The sequence below is a fragment of the Cynocephalus volans genome, chromosome 17, assembly GCF_027409185.1.
Source record: "Cynocephalus volans isolate mCynVol1 chromosome 17, mCynVol1.pri, whole genome shotgun sequence".
NCBI classification, from domain to species: Eukaryota; Metazoa; Chordata; class Mammalia; order Dermoptera; family Cynocephalidae; genus Cynocephalus; species Cynocephalus volans.
This window is the reverse complement of record NC_084476.1, coordinates 52,649,933-52,666,544: the sequence shown is the minus strand read 5'-3', so window position 1 is coordinate 52,666,544 and position 16,612 is coordinate 52,649,933.

Below are 16,612 nucleotides of genomic sequence, written 5' to 3'. Positions count from 1 at the left end.
ACATTCTGCTGCTTCCTCCCTTAGAGTTAAACTTGCTTCTGAAAGCTCAACCTCCGGGGAGTCTGTTTGGCAGAGATATAGAACACACTTTTCCAAGCCTGTTGGAAAGCATTTGCAGTGTCATTTCGCGTCTAATTTCCCAAACCAAACTGCTTGCAGCTCTAACTCCCTTCTACTACCACTTCTTCGGTTCACTGAGATATGCTGGATTCTAAACGGGGAAGCTTCTCTGACGCTTTTTCACAGAGATTTTGAAACTGAAATTTCCAAACCCGTTTCCAACGAAGGCGCCAACGGGCTTCCCCATAGAACTTGCCAACCTGAATTCCTACAGGCTAGATGTGAGAGGCACATTGTTCTGCTTCCTCCCGTAGAGTTAAACTAGCTTCTGAAAGCTCCAACTCCGGGGAGTCTGTTTGGCAGAGATATAGAACACACTTTTCCAAGCCTGTTGGAAGGCCTTTGCAGTTTCATTTCGCGTCTAATTTCCCAAACCAAACTACTTGCAGCTCTAACTCCCTTCTAACTACCACTTCTTCGGTTCAGTGAGATATGCTGGATTCTAAACGGAGAAGCTTCTCTGACGCTTTTTCACAGAGATTTTGAAACTGAAATCTCCCATGCCGTTTCCACCATAGGCAGCAATGGGCTTCCCCATAGAACTTGCCAACCTGAATTCCTACAGGCTAGATGTGAGAGGCACATTCTGCTGCTTCCTCCCTTAGAGTTAAACTAGCTTCTGAAAGCTCTACCTCCGGGGAGTCTGTTTGGCAGAGATTTAGAACACACTTTTCCAAGCCTGTTGGAAGGCCTTTGCAGTTTCATTTCGTGTCTAATTTCCCAAACCAAACTGCTTGCAGCTCTAACTCCCTTCTAACTACCACTTCTTCGGCTCAGTGAGATATGCTGGATTCTAAACGGAGAAGCTTCTCTGACGCTTTTTCACAGAGATTTTGAAACTGAAATCTCCCATGCCGTTTCCACCATAGGCAGCGATGGGCTTCCCATAGAACTTGCCAACCTGAATTCCTACAGGCTAGATGTGAGAGGCACATTCTGCTGCTTCCTCCCTTAGAGTTAAGCTTGCTTCTGAAAGCTCATCCTCCGGGGACTCTGTTTGGCAGAGGTATAGAACACACTTTTCCAAGCCTGTTGGAAGGCCTTTGCAGTTTCATTTCGCGTCTAATTTCCCAAACCAAACTGCTTGCAGCTCTAACTCCCTTCTAACTACCACTTCTTCGATTCAGTGAGATATGCTGGATTCTAAACGGAGAAGCTTCTCTGACGCTTTTTCACAGAGATTTTGAAACTGAAATCTCCCATGCCGTTTCCACCATAGGCAGCAATGGGCTTCCCCATAGAACTTGCCAACCTGAATTGCTACAGGCTAGATGTGAGAGGCACATTCTGCTGCTTCCTCCCTTAGAGTTAAACTTGCTTCTGAAAGCTCAACCTCCGGGGAGTCTGTTTGGCAGAGATATAGAACACACTTTTCCAAGCCTGTTGGAAAGCATTTGCAGTGTCATTTCGCGTCTAATTTCCCAAACCAAACTGCTTGCAGCTCTAACTCCCTTCTACTACCACTTCTTCGGTTCACTGAGATATGCTGGATTCTAAACGGGGAAGCTTCTCTGACGCTTTTTCACAGAGATTTTGAAACTGAAATTTCCAAACCCGTTTCCAACGAAGGCGCCAACGGGCTTCCCCATAGAACTTGCCAACCTGAATTCCTACAGGCTAGATGTGAGAGGCACATTGTTCTGCTTCCTCCCGTAGAGTTAAACTAGCTTCTGAAAGCTCCACCTCCGGGGAGTCTGTTTGGCAGAGATATAGAACACACTTTTCCAAGCCTGTTGGAAGGCCTTTGCAGTTTCATTTCGCGTCTAATTTCCCAAACCAAACTGCTTGCAGCTCTAACTCCCTTCTAACTACCACTTCTTCGGTTCAGTGAGATATGCTGGATTCTAAACGGAGAAGCTTCTCTGACGCTTTTTCACAGAGATTTTGAAACTGAAATCTCCCATGCCGTTTCCACCATAGGCAGCAACGGGCTTCCCCATAGAACTTGCCAACCCGAATTCCTACAGGCTAGATGTGAGAGGCACATTCTGCTGCTTCCTCCCTTAGAGTTAAACTAGCTTCTGAAAGCTCAACCTCCGGGGAGTCTGTTTGGCAGAGATATAGAACACACTTTTCCAAGCCTGTTGGAAGGCCTTTGCAGTTTCATTTCGCGTCTAATTTCCCAAACCAAACTGCTTGCAGCTCTAACTCCCTTCTAACTACCACTTCTTCGGTTCAGTGAGATATGCTGGATTCTAAACGGAGAAGCTTCTCTGACGCTTTTTCACAGAGATTTTGAAACTGAAATCTCCCATGCCGTTTCCACCGTAGGCAGCAATGGGCTTCCCCATAGAACTTGCCAACCCGAATTCCTACAGGCTAGATGTGAGAGGCACATTCTGCTGCTTCCTCCCTTAGAGTTAAACTAGCTTCTGAAAGCTCAACCTCCGGGGAGTCTGTTTGGCAGAGATTTAGAACACACTTTTCCAAGCCTGTTGGAAGGCATTTGCAGTTTCATTTCGCGTCTAATTTCCCAAACCAAACTGCTTGCAGCTCTAACTCCCTTCTAACTACCACTTCTTCGGTTCAGTGAGATATGCTGGATTCTAAAGGGAGAAGCTTCTCTGACGCTTTTTCACAGAGATTTTGAAACTGAAATCTCCCATGCCGTTTCCACCATAGGCAGCAATGGGCTTCCCATAGAACTTGCCAACCTGAATTCCTACAGGCTAGATGTGAGAGGCACATTCTGCTGCTTCCTCCCTTAGAGTTAAGCTTGCTTCTGAAAGCTCATCCTCCGGGGACTCTGTTTGGCAGAGGTATAGAACACACTTTTCCAAGCCTGTTGGAAGGCCTTTACAGTTTCATTTCGCGTCTAATTTCCCAAACCAAACTGCTTGCAGCTCTAACTCCCTTCTAACTACCACTTCTTCGGTTCTGTGAGATATGCTGGATTCTAAACGGAGAAGCTTCTCTGACGCTTTTTCACAGAGATTTTGAAACTGAAATCTCCCATGCCGTTTCCACCATAGGCAGCAATGGGCTTCCCCATAGAACTTGCCAACCTGAATTCCTACAGGCTAGATGTGAGAGGCACATTCTGCTGCTTCCTCCCTTAGAGTTAAACTTGCTTCTGAAAGCTCAACCTCCGGGGAGTCTGTTTGGCAGAGATATAGAACACACTTTTCCAAGCCTGTTGGAAAGCATTTGCAGTGTCATTTCGCGTCTAATTTCCCAAACCAAACTGCTTGCAGCTCTAACTCCCTTCTACTACCACTTCTTCGGTTCACTGAGATATGCTGGATTCTAAACGGGGAAGCTTCTCTGACGCTTTTTCACAGAGATTTTGAAACTGAAATTTCCAAACCCGTTTCCAACGAAGGCGCCACGGGCTTCCCCATAGAACTTGCCAACCTGAATTCCTACAGACTAGATGTGAGAGGCACATTGTGCTGCTTCCTCCCGTAGAGTTAAACTAGCTTCTGAAAGCTCCACCTCCGGGGAGTCTGTTTGGCAGAGATATAGAACACACTTTTCCAAGCCTGTTGGAAGGCCTTTGCAGTTTCATTTCGCGTCTAATTTCCCAAACCAAACTGCTTGCAGCTCTAACTCCCTTCTAACTACCACTTCTTCGGTTCAGTGAGATATGCTGGATTCTAAACGGAGAAGCTTCTCTGACGCTTTTTCACAGAGATTTTGAAACTGAAATCTCCCATGCCGTTTCCACCATAGGCAGCAATGGGCTTCCCCATAGAACTTGCCAACCTGAATTCCTACAGGCTAGATGTGAGAGGCACATTCTGCTGCTTCCTCCCTTAGAGTTAAACTAGCTTCTGAAAGCTCAACCTCCGGGGAGTCTGTTTGGCAGAGATTTAGAACACACTTTTCCAAGCCTGTTGGAAGGCCTTTGCAGTTTCATTTCGCGTCTAATTTCCCAAACCAAACTGCTTGCAGCTCTAACTCCCTTCTAACTACCACTTCTTCGGTTCAGTGAGATATGCTGGATTCTAAACGGAGAAGCTTCTCTGACGCTTTTTCACAGAGATTTTGAAACTGAAATCTCCCATGCCGTTTCCACCATAGGCAGCAACGGGCTTCCCCATAGAACTTGCCAACCCGAATTCCTACAGGCTAGATGTGAGAGGCACATTCTGCTGCTTCCTCCCTTAGAGTTAAACTAGCTTCTGAAAGCTCAACCTCCGGGGAGTCTGTTTGGCAGAGATATAGAACACACTTTTCCAAGCCTGTTGGAAGGCCTTTGCAGTTTCATTTCGCGTCTAATTTCCCAAACCAAACTGCTTGCAGCTCTAACTCCCTTCTACTACCACTTCTTCGGTTCACTGAGATATGCTGGATTCTAAACGGGGAAGCTTCTCTGACGCTTTTTCACAGAGATTTTGAAACTGAAATTTCCAAACCCGTTTCCAACGAAGGCGCCACGGGCTTCCCCATAGAACTTGCCAACCTGAATTCCTACAGGCTAGATGTGAGAGGCACATTGTGCCTCTTCCTCCCGTAGAGTTAAACTAGCTTCTGAAAGCTCCACCTCCGGGGATTCTGTTTGGCAGAGATATAGAACACACTTTTCCAAGCCTGTTGGAAGGCCTTTGCAGTTTCATTTCGCGTCTAATTTCCCAAACCAAACTGCTTGCAGCTCTAACTCCCTTCTAACTACCACTTCTTCGGTTCAGTGAGATATGCTGGATTCTAAACGGAGAAGCTTCTCTGACGCTTTTTCACAGAGATTTTGAAACTGAAATCTCCCATGCCGTTTCCACCATAGGCAGCAATGGGCTTCCCCATAGAACTTGCCAACCTGAATTCCTACAGGCTAGATGTGAGAGGCACATTCTGCTGCTGCCTCCCTTAGAGTTAAACTAGCTTCTGAAAGCTCAACCTCCGGGGAGTCTGTTTGGCAGAGATTTAGAACACACTTTTCCAAGCCTGTTGGAAGGCCTTTGCAGTTTCATTTCGTGTCTAATTTCCCAAACCAAACTGCTTGCAGCTCTAACTCCCTTCTAACTACCACTTCTTCGGTTCAGTGAGATATGCTGGATTCTAAACAGAGAAGCTTCTCTGACGCTTTTTCACAGAGATTTTGAAACTGAAATCTCCCATGCTGTTTCCACCATAGGCAGCAATGGGCTTCCCCATAGAACTTGCCGACCTGAATTCCTACAGGCTAGATGTGAGAGGCACATTCTGCTGCTTCCTCCCTTAGAGTTAAACTAGCTTCTGAAAGCTCCACCTCCGGGGAGTCTGTTTGGCAGAGATATAGAACACACTTTTCCAAGCCTGTTGGAAGGCACTTGCAGTTTCATTTCGCGTCTAATTTCCCAAACCAAACTGCTTGCAGCTCTAACTCCCTTCTAACTACCACTTCTTCGGTTCTGTGAGATATGCTGGATTCTAAACGGAGAAGCTTCTCTGACTCTTTTTCACAGAGATTTTGAAACTGAAATCTCCCATGCCGTTTCCACCATAGGCAGCAACGGGCTTCCCCATAGAACTTGCCAACCCGAATTCCTACAGGCTAGATGTGAGAGGCACATTCTGCTGCTTCCTCCCTTAGAGTTAAACTAGCTTCTGAAAGCTCAACCTCCGGGGAGTCTGTTTGGCAGAGATATAGAACACACTTTTCCAAGCCTGTTGGAAGGCCTTTGCAGTTTCATTTCGCGTCTAATTTCCCAAACCAAACTGCTTGCAGCTCTAACTCCCTTCTAACTACCACTTCTTCGGTTCTGTGAGATATGCTGCATTCTAAACGGAGAAGCTTCTCTGACGCTTTTTCACAGAGATTTTGAAACTGAAATCTCCCATGCCGTTTCCACCTTAGGCAGCAATGGGCTTCCCCATATAACTTGCCAACCTGAATTACTACAGGCTAGATGTGAGAGGCACATTCTGCTGCTTCCTCCCTTAGAGTTAAACTAGCTTCTGAAAGCTCCACCTCCGGGGAGTCTGTTTGGCAGAGATATAGAACACACTTTTCCAAGCCTGTTGGAAGGCCTTTGCAGTTTCATTTCGCGTCTAATTTCCCAAACCAAACTGCTTGCAGCTCTAACTCCCTTCTAACTACCACTTCTTCGGTTCAGTGAGATATGCTGGATTCTAAACGGAGAAGCTTCTCTGACGCTTTTTCACAGAGATTTTGAAACTGAAATCTCCCGTGCCATTTCCACCATAGGCAGCAATGGGCTTCCCCATAGAACTTGCCAACCTGGATTCCTACAGGCTAGATGTGAGAGGCACATTCTGCTGCTTCCTCCCTTAGAGTTAAACTAGCTTCTGAAAGCTCAACCTCCGGGGAGTCTGTTTGGCAGAGATATAGAACACACTTTTCCAAGCCTGTTGGAAGGCACTTGCAGTTTCATTTCGCGTCTAATTTCCCAAACCAAACTGCTTGCAGCTCTAACTCCCTTCTAACTACCACTTCTTCGGTTCTGTGAGATATGCTGCATTCTAAACGGAGAAGCTTCTCTGACGCTTTTTCACAGAGATTTTGAAACTGAAATCTCCCATGCCGTTTCCACCTTAGGCAGCAATGGGCTTCCCCATAGAACTTGCCAACCTGAATTACTACAGGCTAGATGTGAGAGGCACATTCTGCTGCTTCCTCCCTTAGAGTTAAACTAGCTTCTGAAAGCTCCACCTCCGGGGAGTCTGTTTGGCAGAGATATAGAACACACTTTTCCAAGCCTGTTGGAAGGCCTTTGCAGTTTCATTTCGCGTCTAATTTCCCAAACCAAACTGCTTGCAGCTCTAACTCCCTTCTAACTACCACTTCTTCGGTTCAGTGAGATATGCTGGATTCTAAACGGAGAAGCTTCTCTGACGCTTTTTCACAGAGATTTTGAAACTGAAATCTCCCATGCCGTTTCCACCATAGGCAGCAATGGGCTTCCCATAGAACTTGCCAACCTGAATTCCTACAGGCTAGATGTGAGAGGCACATTCTGCTGCTTCCTCCCTTAGAGTTAAGCTTGCTTCTGAAAGCTCATCCTCCGGGGACTCTGTTTGGCAGAGGTATAGAACACACTTTTCCAAGCCTGTTGGAAGGCCTTTGCAGTTTCATTTCGCGTCTAATTTCCCAAACCAAACTGCTTGCAGCTCTAACTCCCTTCTAACTACCACTTCTTCGATTCAGTGAGATATGCTGGATTCTAAACGGAGAAGCTTCTCTGACGCTTTTTCACAGAGATTTTGAAACTGAAATCTCCCATGCCGTTTCCACCATAGGCAGCAATGGGCTTCCCCATAGAACTTGCCAACCTGAATTGCTACAGGCTAGATGTGAGAGGCACATTCTGCTGCTTCCTCCCTTAGAGTTAAACTTGCTTCTGAAAGCTCAACCTCCGGGGAGTCTGTTTGGCAGAGATATAGAACACACTTTTCCAAGCCTGTTGGAAAGCATTTGCAGTGTCATTTCGCGTCTAATTTCCCAAACCAAACTGCTTGCAGCTCTAACTCCCTTCTACCAACACTTCTTCGGTTCACTGAGATATGCTGGATTCTAAACGGGGAAGCTTCTCTGACGCTTTTTCACAGAGATTTTGAAACTGAAATTTCCAAACCCGTTTCCAACGAAGGCGCCAACGGGCTTCCCCATAGAACTTGCCAACCTGAATTCCTACAGGCTAGATGTGAGAGGCACATTGTTCTGCTTCCTCCCGTAGAGTTAAACTAGCTTCTGAAAGCTCCACCTCCGGGGAGTCTGTTTGGCAGAGATATAGAACACACTTTTCCAAGCCTGTTGGAAGGCCTTTGCAGTTTCATTTCGCGTCTAATTTCCCAAACCAAACTGCTTGCAGCTCTAACTCCCTTCTAACTACCACTTCTTCGGTTCAGTGAGATATGCTGGATTCTAAACGGAGAAGCTTCTCTGACGCTTTTTCACAGAGATTTTGAAACTGAAATCTCCCACGCCGTTTCCACCATAGGCAGCAATGGGCTTCCCCATAGAACTTGCCAACCTGAATTACTACAGGCTAGATGTGAGAGGCACATTCTGCTGCTTCCTCCCTTAGAGTTAAACTAGCTTCTGAAAGCTCAACCTCCGGGGAGTCTGTTTGGCAGAGATATAGAACACACTTTTTCAAGCCTGCTGGAAGGCACTTGCAGTTTCATTTCGCGTCTAATTTCCCAAACCAAACTGCTTGCAGCTCTAACTCCCTTCTAACTACCACTTCTTCGGTTCAGTGAGATATGCTGGATTCTAAACGGAGAAGCTTCTCTGATGCTTTATCACAGAGATTTTGAAACTGAAATTTCCAAACCCGTTTCCAACGAAGGCGCCTATGGGCTTCCCCATAGAACTTGCCAACCTGAATTCCTACAGGCTAGATGTGAGAGGCACATTCTGCTGCTTCCTCCCTTAGAGTTAAACTAGCTTCTGAAAGCTCAACCTCCGGGGAGTTTGTTTGGCAGAGATATAGAACACACTTTTCCAAGCCTGTTGGAAGGCATTTGCAGTTTCATTTCGCGTCTAATTTCCCAAACCAAACTGCTTGCAGCTCTAACTCCCTTCTAACTACCACTTCTTCGGTTCAGTGAGATATGCTGGATTCTAAACGGAGAAGCTTCTCTGACGCTTTTTCACAGAGATTTTGAAACTGAAATCTCCCATGCCGTTTCCACCATAGGCAGCAATGGGCTTCCCATAGAACTTGCCAACCTGAATTCCTACAGGCTAGATGTGAGAGGCACATTCTGCTGCTTCCCCCCTTAGAGTTAAGCTTGCTTCTGAAAGCTCATCCTCCGGGGACTCTGTTTGGCAGAGGTATAGAACACACTTTTCCAAGCCTGTTGGAAGGCCTTTGCAGTTTCATTTCGCGTCTAAATTCCCAAACCAAACTGCTTGCAGCTCTAACTCCCTTCTAACTACCACTTCTTCGGTTCTGTGAGATATGCTGGATTCTAAACGGAGAAGCTTCTCTGACGCTTTTGCACAGAGATTTTGAAACTGAAATCTCCCATGCCGTTTCCACCATAGGCAGCAATGGGCTTCCCCATAGAACTTGCCAACCTGAATTGCTACAGGCTAGATGTGAGAGGCACATTCTGCTGCTTCCTCCCTTAGAGTTAAACTTGCTTCTGAAAGCTCAACCTCCGGGGAGTCTGTTTGGCAGAGATATAGAACACACTTTTCCAAGCCTGTTGGAAAGCATTTGCAGTGTCATTTCGCGTCTAATTTCCCAAACCAAACTGCTTGCAGCTCTAACTCCCTTCTACTACCACGTCTTCGGTTCACTGAGATATGCTGGATTCTAAACGGGGAAGCTTCTCTGACGCTTTTTCACAGAGATTTTGAAACTGAAATTTCCAAACCCGTTTCCAACGAAGGCGCCAATGGGCTTCCCCATAGAACTTGCCAACCTGAATTCCTACAGCCTAGATGTGAGAGGCACATTGTGCTGCTTCCTCCCGTAGAGTTAAACTAGCTTCTGAAAGCTCAACCTCCGGGGAGTCTGTTTGGCAGAGATATAGAACACACTTTTCCAAGCCTGTTGGAAGGCCTTTGCAGTGTCATTTCGCGTCTAATTTCCCAAACCAAACTGCTTGCAGCTCTAACTCCCTTCTAACTACCACTTCTTCGGTTCTGTGAGATATGCTGGATTCTAAACGGAGAAGCTTCTCTGACGCTTTTTCACAGAGATTTTGAAACTGAAATCTCCCATGCCGTTTCCACCATAGGCAGCCATGGGCTTCCCCATAGAACTTGCCAACCTGAATTCCTACAGGCTAGATGTGAGAGGCACATTCTGCTGCTTCCTCCCTTAGAGTTAAACTAGCTTCTGAAAGCTCAACCTCCGGGGAGTCTGTTTGGCAGAGATATAGAACACAATTTTTCAAGCCTGCTGGAAGGCACTTGCAGTTTCATTTCGCGTCTAATTTCCCAAACCAAACTGCTTGCAGCTCTAACTCCCTTCTAACTACCACTTCTTCGGTTCAGTGAGATATCCAGGATTCTAAACGTGGAAGCTTCTTTGACGCTTTTTCACAGAGATTTTGAAACTGAAATTTCCAAACCCGTTTCCAACGAAGGCGCCAATGGGCTTCCCCATAGAACTTGCCAACCTGAATTCCTACAGGCTAGATGTGAGAGGCACATTCTGCTGCTTCCTCCCTTAGAGTTAAACTAGCTTCTGAAAGCTCAACCTCCGGGGAGTCTGTTTGGCAGAGATATAGAACACACTTTTCCAAGCCTGTTGGAAAGCATTTGCAGTGTCATTTCGCGTCTAATTTCCCAAACCAAACTGCTTGCAGCTCTAACTCCCTTCTACTACCACTTCTTCGGTTCACTGAGATATGCTGGATTCTAAACGGGGAAGCTTCTCTGACGCTTTTTCACAGAGATTTTGAAACTGAAATTTCCAAACCCGTTTCCAACGAAGGCGCCAACGGGCTTCCCCATAGAACTTGCCAACCTGAATTCCTACAGGCTAGATGTGAGAGGCACATTGTTCTGCTTCCTCCCGTAGAGTTAAACTAGCTTCTGAAAGCTCCACCTCCGGGGAGTCTGTTTGGCAGAGATTTAGAACACACTTTTCCAAGCCTGTTGGAAGGCATTTGCAGTTTCATTTCGCGTCTAATTTCCCAAACCAAACTGCTTGCAGCTCTAACTCCCTTCTAACTACCACTTCTTCGGTTCAGTGAGATATGCTGGATTCTAAACGGAGAAGCTTCTCTGACGCTTTTTCAGAGAGATTTTGAAACTGAAATCTCCCATGCCGTTTCCACCATAGGCAGCAATGGGCTTCCCATAGAACTTGCCAACCTGAATTCCTACAGGCTAGATGTGAGAGGCACATTCTGCTGCTTCCTCCCTTAGAGTTAAGCTTGCTTCTGAAAGCTCATCCTCCGGGGACTCTGTTTGGCAGAGGTATAGAACACACTTTTCCAAGCCTGTTGGAAGGCCTTTACAGTTTCATTTCGCGTCTAATTTCCCAAACCAAACTGCTTGCAGCTCTAACTCCCTTCTAACTACCACTTCTTCGGTTCTGTGAGATATGCTGGATTCTAAACGGAGAAGCTTCTCTGACGCTTTTTCACAGAGATTTTGAAACTGAAATCTCCCATGCCGTTTCCACCATAGGCAGCAATGGGCTTCCCCATAGAACTTGCCAACCTGAATTCCTACAGGCTAGATGTGAGAGGCACATTCTGCTGCTTCCTCCCTTAGAGTTAAACTTGCTTCTGAAAGCTCAACCTCCGGGGAGTCTGTTTGGCAGAGATATAGAACACACTTTTCCAAGCCTGTTGGAAAGCATTTGCAGTGTCATTTCGCGTCTAATTTCCCAAACCAAACTGCTTGCAGCTCTAACTCCCTTCTACTACCACTTCTTCGGTTCACTGAGATATGCTGGATTCTAAACGGGGAAGCTTCTCTGACGCTTTTTCACAGAGATTTTGAAACTGAAATTTCCAAACCCGTTTCCAACGAAGGCGCCACGGGCTTCCCCATAGAACTTGCCAACCTGAATTCCTACAGGCTAGATGTGAGAGGCACATTGTGCTGCTTCCTCCCGTAGAGTTAAACTAGCTTCTGAAAGCTCCACCTCCGGGGAGTCTGTTTGGCAGAGATATAGAACACACTTTTCCAAGCCTGTTGGAAGGCCTTTGCAGTTTCATTTCGCGTCTAATTTCCCAAACCAAACTGCTTGCAGCTCTAACTCCCTTCTAACTACCACTTCTTCGGTTCTGTGAGATATGCTGGATTCTAAACGGAGAAGCTTCTCTGACGCTTTTTCACAGAGATTTTGAAACTGAAATCTCCCATGCCTTTTCCACCATAGGCAGCAATGAGCTTCCCCATAGAACTTGCCAACCTGAATTCCTACAGGCTAGATGTGAGAGGCACATTCTGCTGCTTCCTCCCTTAGAGTTAAACTAGCTTCTGAAAGCTCAACCTCCGGGGAGTCTGTTTCGCAGAGATTTAGAACACACTTTTCCAAGCCTGTTGGAAGGCCTTTGCAGTTTCATTTCGCGTCTAATTTCCCAAACCAAACTGCTTGCAGCTCTAACTCCCTTCTAACTACCACTTCTTCGGTTCAGTGAGATATGCTGGATTCTAAACGGAGAAGCTTCTCTGACGCTTTTTCACAGAGATTTTGAAACTGAAATCTCCCATGCCGTTTCCACCATAGGCAGCAACGGGCTTCCCCATAGAACTTGCCAACCCGAATTCCTACAGGCTAGATGTGAGAGGCACATTCTGCTGCTTCCTCCCTTAGAGTTAAACTAGCTTCTGAAAGCTCAACCTCCGGGGAGTCTGTTTGGCAGAGATATAGAACACACTTTTCCAAGCCTGTTGGAAGGCCTTTGCAGTTTCATTTCGCGTCTAATTTCCCAAACCAAACTGCTTGCAGCTCTAACTCCCTTCTACTACCACTTCTTCGGTTCACTGAGATATGCTGGATTCTAAACGGGGAAGCTTCTCTGACGCTTTTTCACAGAGATTTTGAAACTGAAATTTCCAAACCCATTTCCAACGAAGGCGCCACGGGCTTCCCCATAGAACTTGCCAACCTGAATTCCTACAGGCTAGATGTGAGAGGCACATTGTGCTGCTTCCTCCCGTAGAGTTAAACTAGCTTCTGAAAGCTCCACCTCCGGGTATTCTGTTTGGCAGAGATATAGAACACACTTTTCCAAGCCTGTTGGAAGGCCTTTGCAGTTTCATTTCGCGTCTAATTTCCCAAACCAAACTGCTTGCAGCTCTAACTCCCTTCTAACTACCACTTCTTCGGTTCAGTGAGATATGCTGGATTCTAAACGGAGAAGCTTCTCTGACGCTTTTTCACAGAGATTTTGAAACTGAAATCTCCCATGCCGTTTCCACCATAGGCAGCAATGGGCTTCCCCATAGAACTTGCCAACCTGAATTCCTACAGGCTAGATGTGAGAGGCACATTCTGCTGCTGCCTCCCTCAGAGTTAAACTAGCTTCTGAAAGCTCAACCTCCGGGGAGTCTGTTTGGCAGAGATTTAGAACACACTTTTCCAAGCCTGTTGGAAGGCCTTTGCAGTTTCATTTCGTGTCTAATTTCCCAAACCAAACTGCTTGCAGCTCTAACTCCCTTCTAACTACCACTTCTTCGGTTCAGTGAGATATGCTGGATTCTAAACAGAGAAGCTTCTCTGACGCTTTTTCACAGAGATTTTGAAACTGAAATCTCCCATGCCGTTTCCACCATAGGCAGCCATGGGCTTCCCCATAGAACTTGCCAACCTGAATTCCTACAGGCTAGATGTGAGAGGCACATTCTGCTGCTTCCTCCCTTAGAGTTAAACTAGCTTCTGAAAGCTCAACCTCCGGGGAGTCTGTTTGGCAGAGATATAGAACACAATTTTTCAAGCCTGCTGGAAGGCACTTGCAGTTTCATTTCGCGTCTAATTTCCCAAACCAAACTGCTTGCAGCTCTAACTCCCTTCTAACTACCACTTCTTCGGTTCAGTGAGATATCCAGGATTCTAAACGTGGAAGCTTCTTTGACGCTTTTTCACAGAGATTTTGAAACTGAAATTTCCAAACCCGTTTCCAACGAAGGCGCCAATGGGCTTCCCCATAGAACTTGCCAACCTGAATTCCTACAGGCTAGATGTGAGAGGCACATTCTGCTGCTTCCTCCCTTAGAGTTAAACTAGCTTCTGAAAGCTCAACCTCCGGGGAGTCTGTTTGGCAGAGATATAGAACACACTTTTCCAAGCCTGTTGGAAAGCATTTGCAGTGTCATTTCGCGTCTAATTTCCCAAACCAAACTGCTTGCAGCTCTAACTCCCTTCTACTACCACTTCTTCGGTTCACTGAGATATGCTGGATTCTAAACGGGGAAGCTTCTCTGACGCTTTTTCACAGAGATTTTGAAACTGAAATTTCCAAACCCGTTTCCAACGAAGGCGCCAACGGGCTTCCCCATAGAACTTGCCAACCTGAATTCCTACAGGCTAGATGTGAGAGGCACATTGTTCTGCTTCCTCCCGTAGAGTTAAACTAGCTTCTGAAAGCTCCACCTCCGGGGAGTCTGTTTGGCAGAGATATAGAACACACTTTTCCAAGCCTGTTGGAAGGCCTTTGCAGTTTCATTTCGCGTCTAATTTCCCAAACCAAACTGCTTGCAGCTCTAACTCCCTTCTAACTACCACTTCTTCGGTTCAGTGAGATATGCTGGATTCTAAACGGAGAAGCTTCTCTGACGCTTTTTCACAGAGATTTTGAAACTGAAATCTCCCATGCCGTTTCCACCATAGGCAGCAATGGGCTTCCCCATAGAACTTGCCAACCTGAATTCCTACAGGCTAGATGTGAGAGGCACATTCTGCTGCTTCCTCCCTTAGAGTTAAACTAGCTTCTGAAAGCTCTACCTCCGGGGAGTCTGTTTGGCAGAGATTTAGAACACACTTTTCCAAGCCTGTTGGAAGGCCTTTGCAGTTTCATTTCGTGTCTAATTTCCCAAACCAAACTGCTTGCAGCTCTAACTCCCTTCTAACTACCACTTCTTCGGTTCAGTGAGATATGCTGGATTCTAAACGGAGAAGCTTCTCTGACGCTTTTTCACAGAGATTTTGAAACTGAAATCTCCCATGCCGTTTCCACCATAGGCAGCAATGGGCTTCCCATAGAACTTGCCAACCTGAATTCCTACAGGCTAGATGTGAGAGGCACATTCTGCTGCTTCCTCCCTTAGAGTTAAGCTTGCTTCTGAAAGCTCATCCTCCGGGGACTCTGTTTGGCAGAGGTATAGAACACAGTTTTCCAAGCCTGTTGGAAGGCCTTTGCAGTTTCATTTCGCGTCTAATTTCCCAAACCAAACTGCTTGCAGCTCTAACTCCCTTCTAACTACCACTTCTTCGATTCAGTGAGATATGCTGGATTCTAAACGGAGAAGCTTCTCTGACGCTTTTTCACAGAGATTTTGAAACTGAAATCTCCCATGCCGTTTCCACCATAGGCAGCAATGGGCTTCCCCATAGAACTTGCCAACCTGAATTGCTACAGGCTAGATGTGAGAGGCACATTCTGCTGCTTCCTCCCTTAGAGTTAAACTTGCTTCTGAAAGCTCAACCTCCGGGGAGTCTGTTTGGCAGAGATATAGAACACACTTTTCCAAGCCTGTTGGAAAGCATATGCAGTGTCATTTCGCGTCTAATTTCCCAAACCAAACTGCTTGCAGCTCTAACTCCCTTCTACTACCACTTCTTCGGTTCACTGAGATATGCTGGATTCTAAACGGGGAAGCTTCTCTGACGCTTTTTCACAGAGATTTTGAAACTGAAATTTCCAAACCCGTTTCCAACGAAGGCGCCAACGGGCTTCCCCATAGAACTTGCCAACCTGAATTCCTACAGGCTAGATGTGAGAGGCACATTGTTCTGCTTCCTCCCGTAGAGTTAAACTAGCTTCTGAAAGCTCCACCTCCGGGGAGTCTGTTTGGCAGAGATTTAGAACACACTTTTCCAAGCCTGTTGGAAGGCATTTGCAGTTTCATTTCGCGTCTAATTTCCCAAACCAAACTGCTTGCAGCTCTAACTCCCTTCTAACTACCACTTCTTCGGTTCAGTGAGATATGCTGGATTCTAAACGGAGAAGCTTCTCTGACGCTTTTTCAGAGAGATTTTGAAACTGAAATCTCCCATGCCGTTTCCACCATAGGCAGCAATGGGCTTCCCATAGAACTTGCCAACCTGAATTCCTACAGGCTAGATGTGAGAGGCACATTCTGCTGCTTCCTCCCTTAGAGTTAAGCTTGCTTCTGAAAGCTCATCCTCCGGGGACTCTGTTTGGCAGAGGTATAGAACACACTTTTCCAAGCCTGTTGGAAGGCCTTTACAGTTTCATTTCGCGTCTAATTTCCCAAACCAAACTGCTTGCAGCTCTAACTCCCTTCTAACTACCACTTCTTCGGTTCTGTGAGATATGCTGGATTCTAAACGGAGAAGCTTCTCTGACGCTTTTTCACAGAGATTTTGAAACTGAAATCTCCCATGCCGTTTCCACCATAGGCAGCAATGGGCTTCCCCATAGAACTTGCCAACCTGAATTCCTACAGGCTAGATGTGAGAGGCACATTCTGCTGCTTCCTCCCTTAGAGTTAAACTTGCTTCTGAAAGCTCAACCTCCGGGGAGTCTGTTTGGCAGAGATATAGAACACACTTTTCCAAGCCTGTTGGAAAGCATTTGCAGTGTCATTTCGCGTCTAATTTCCCAAACCAAACTGCTTGCAGCTCTAACTCCCTTCTACTACCACTTCTTCGGTTCACTGAGATATGCTGGATTCTAAACGGGGAAGCTTCTCTGACGCTTTTTCACAGAGATTTTGAAACTGAAATTTCCAAACCCGTTTCCAACGAAGGCGCCACGGGCTTCCCCATAGAACTTGCCAACCTGAATTCCTACAGGCTAGATGTGAGAGGCACATTGTGCTGCTTCCTCCCGTAGAGTTAAACTAGCTTCTGAAAGCTCCACCTCCGGGGAGTCTGTTTGGCAGAGATATAGAACACACTTTTCCAAGCCTGTTGGAAGGCCTTTGCAGTTTCATTTCGCGTCTAATTTC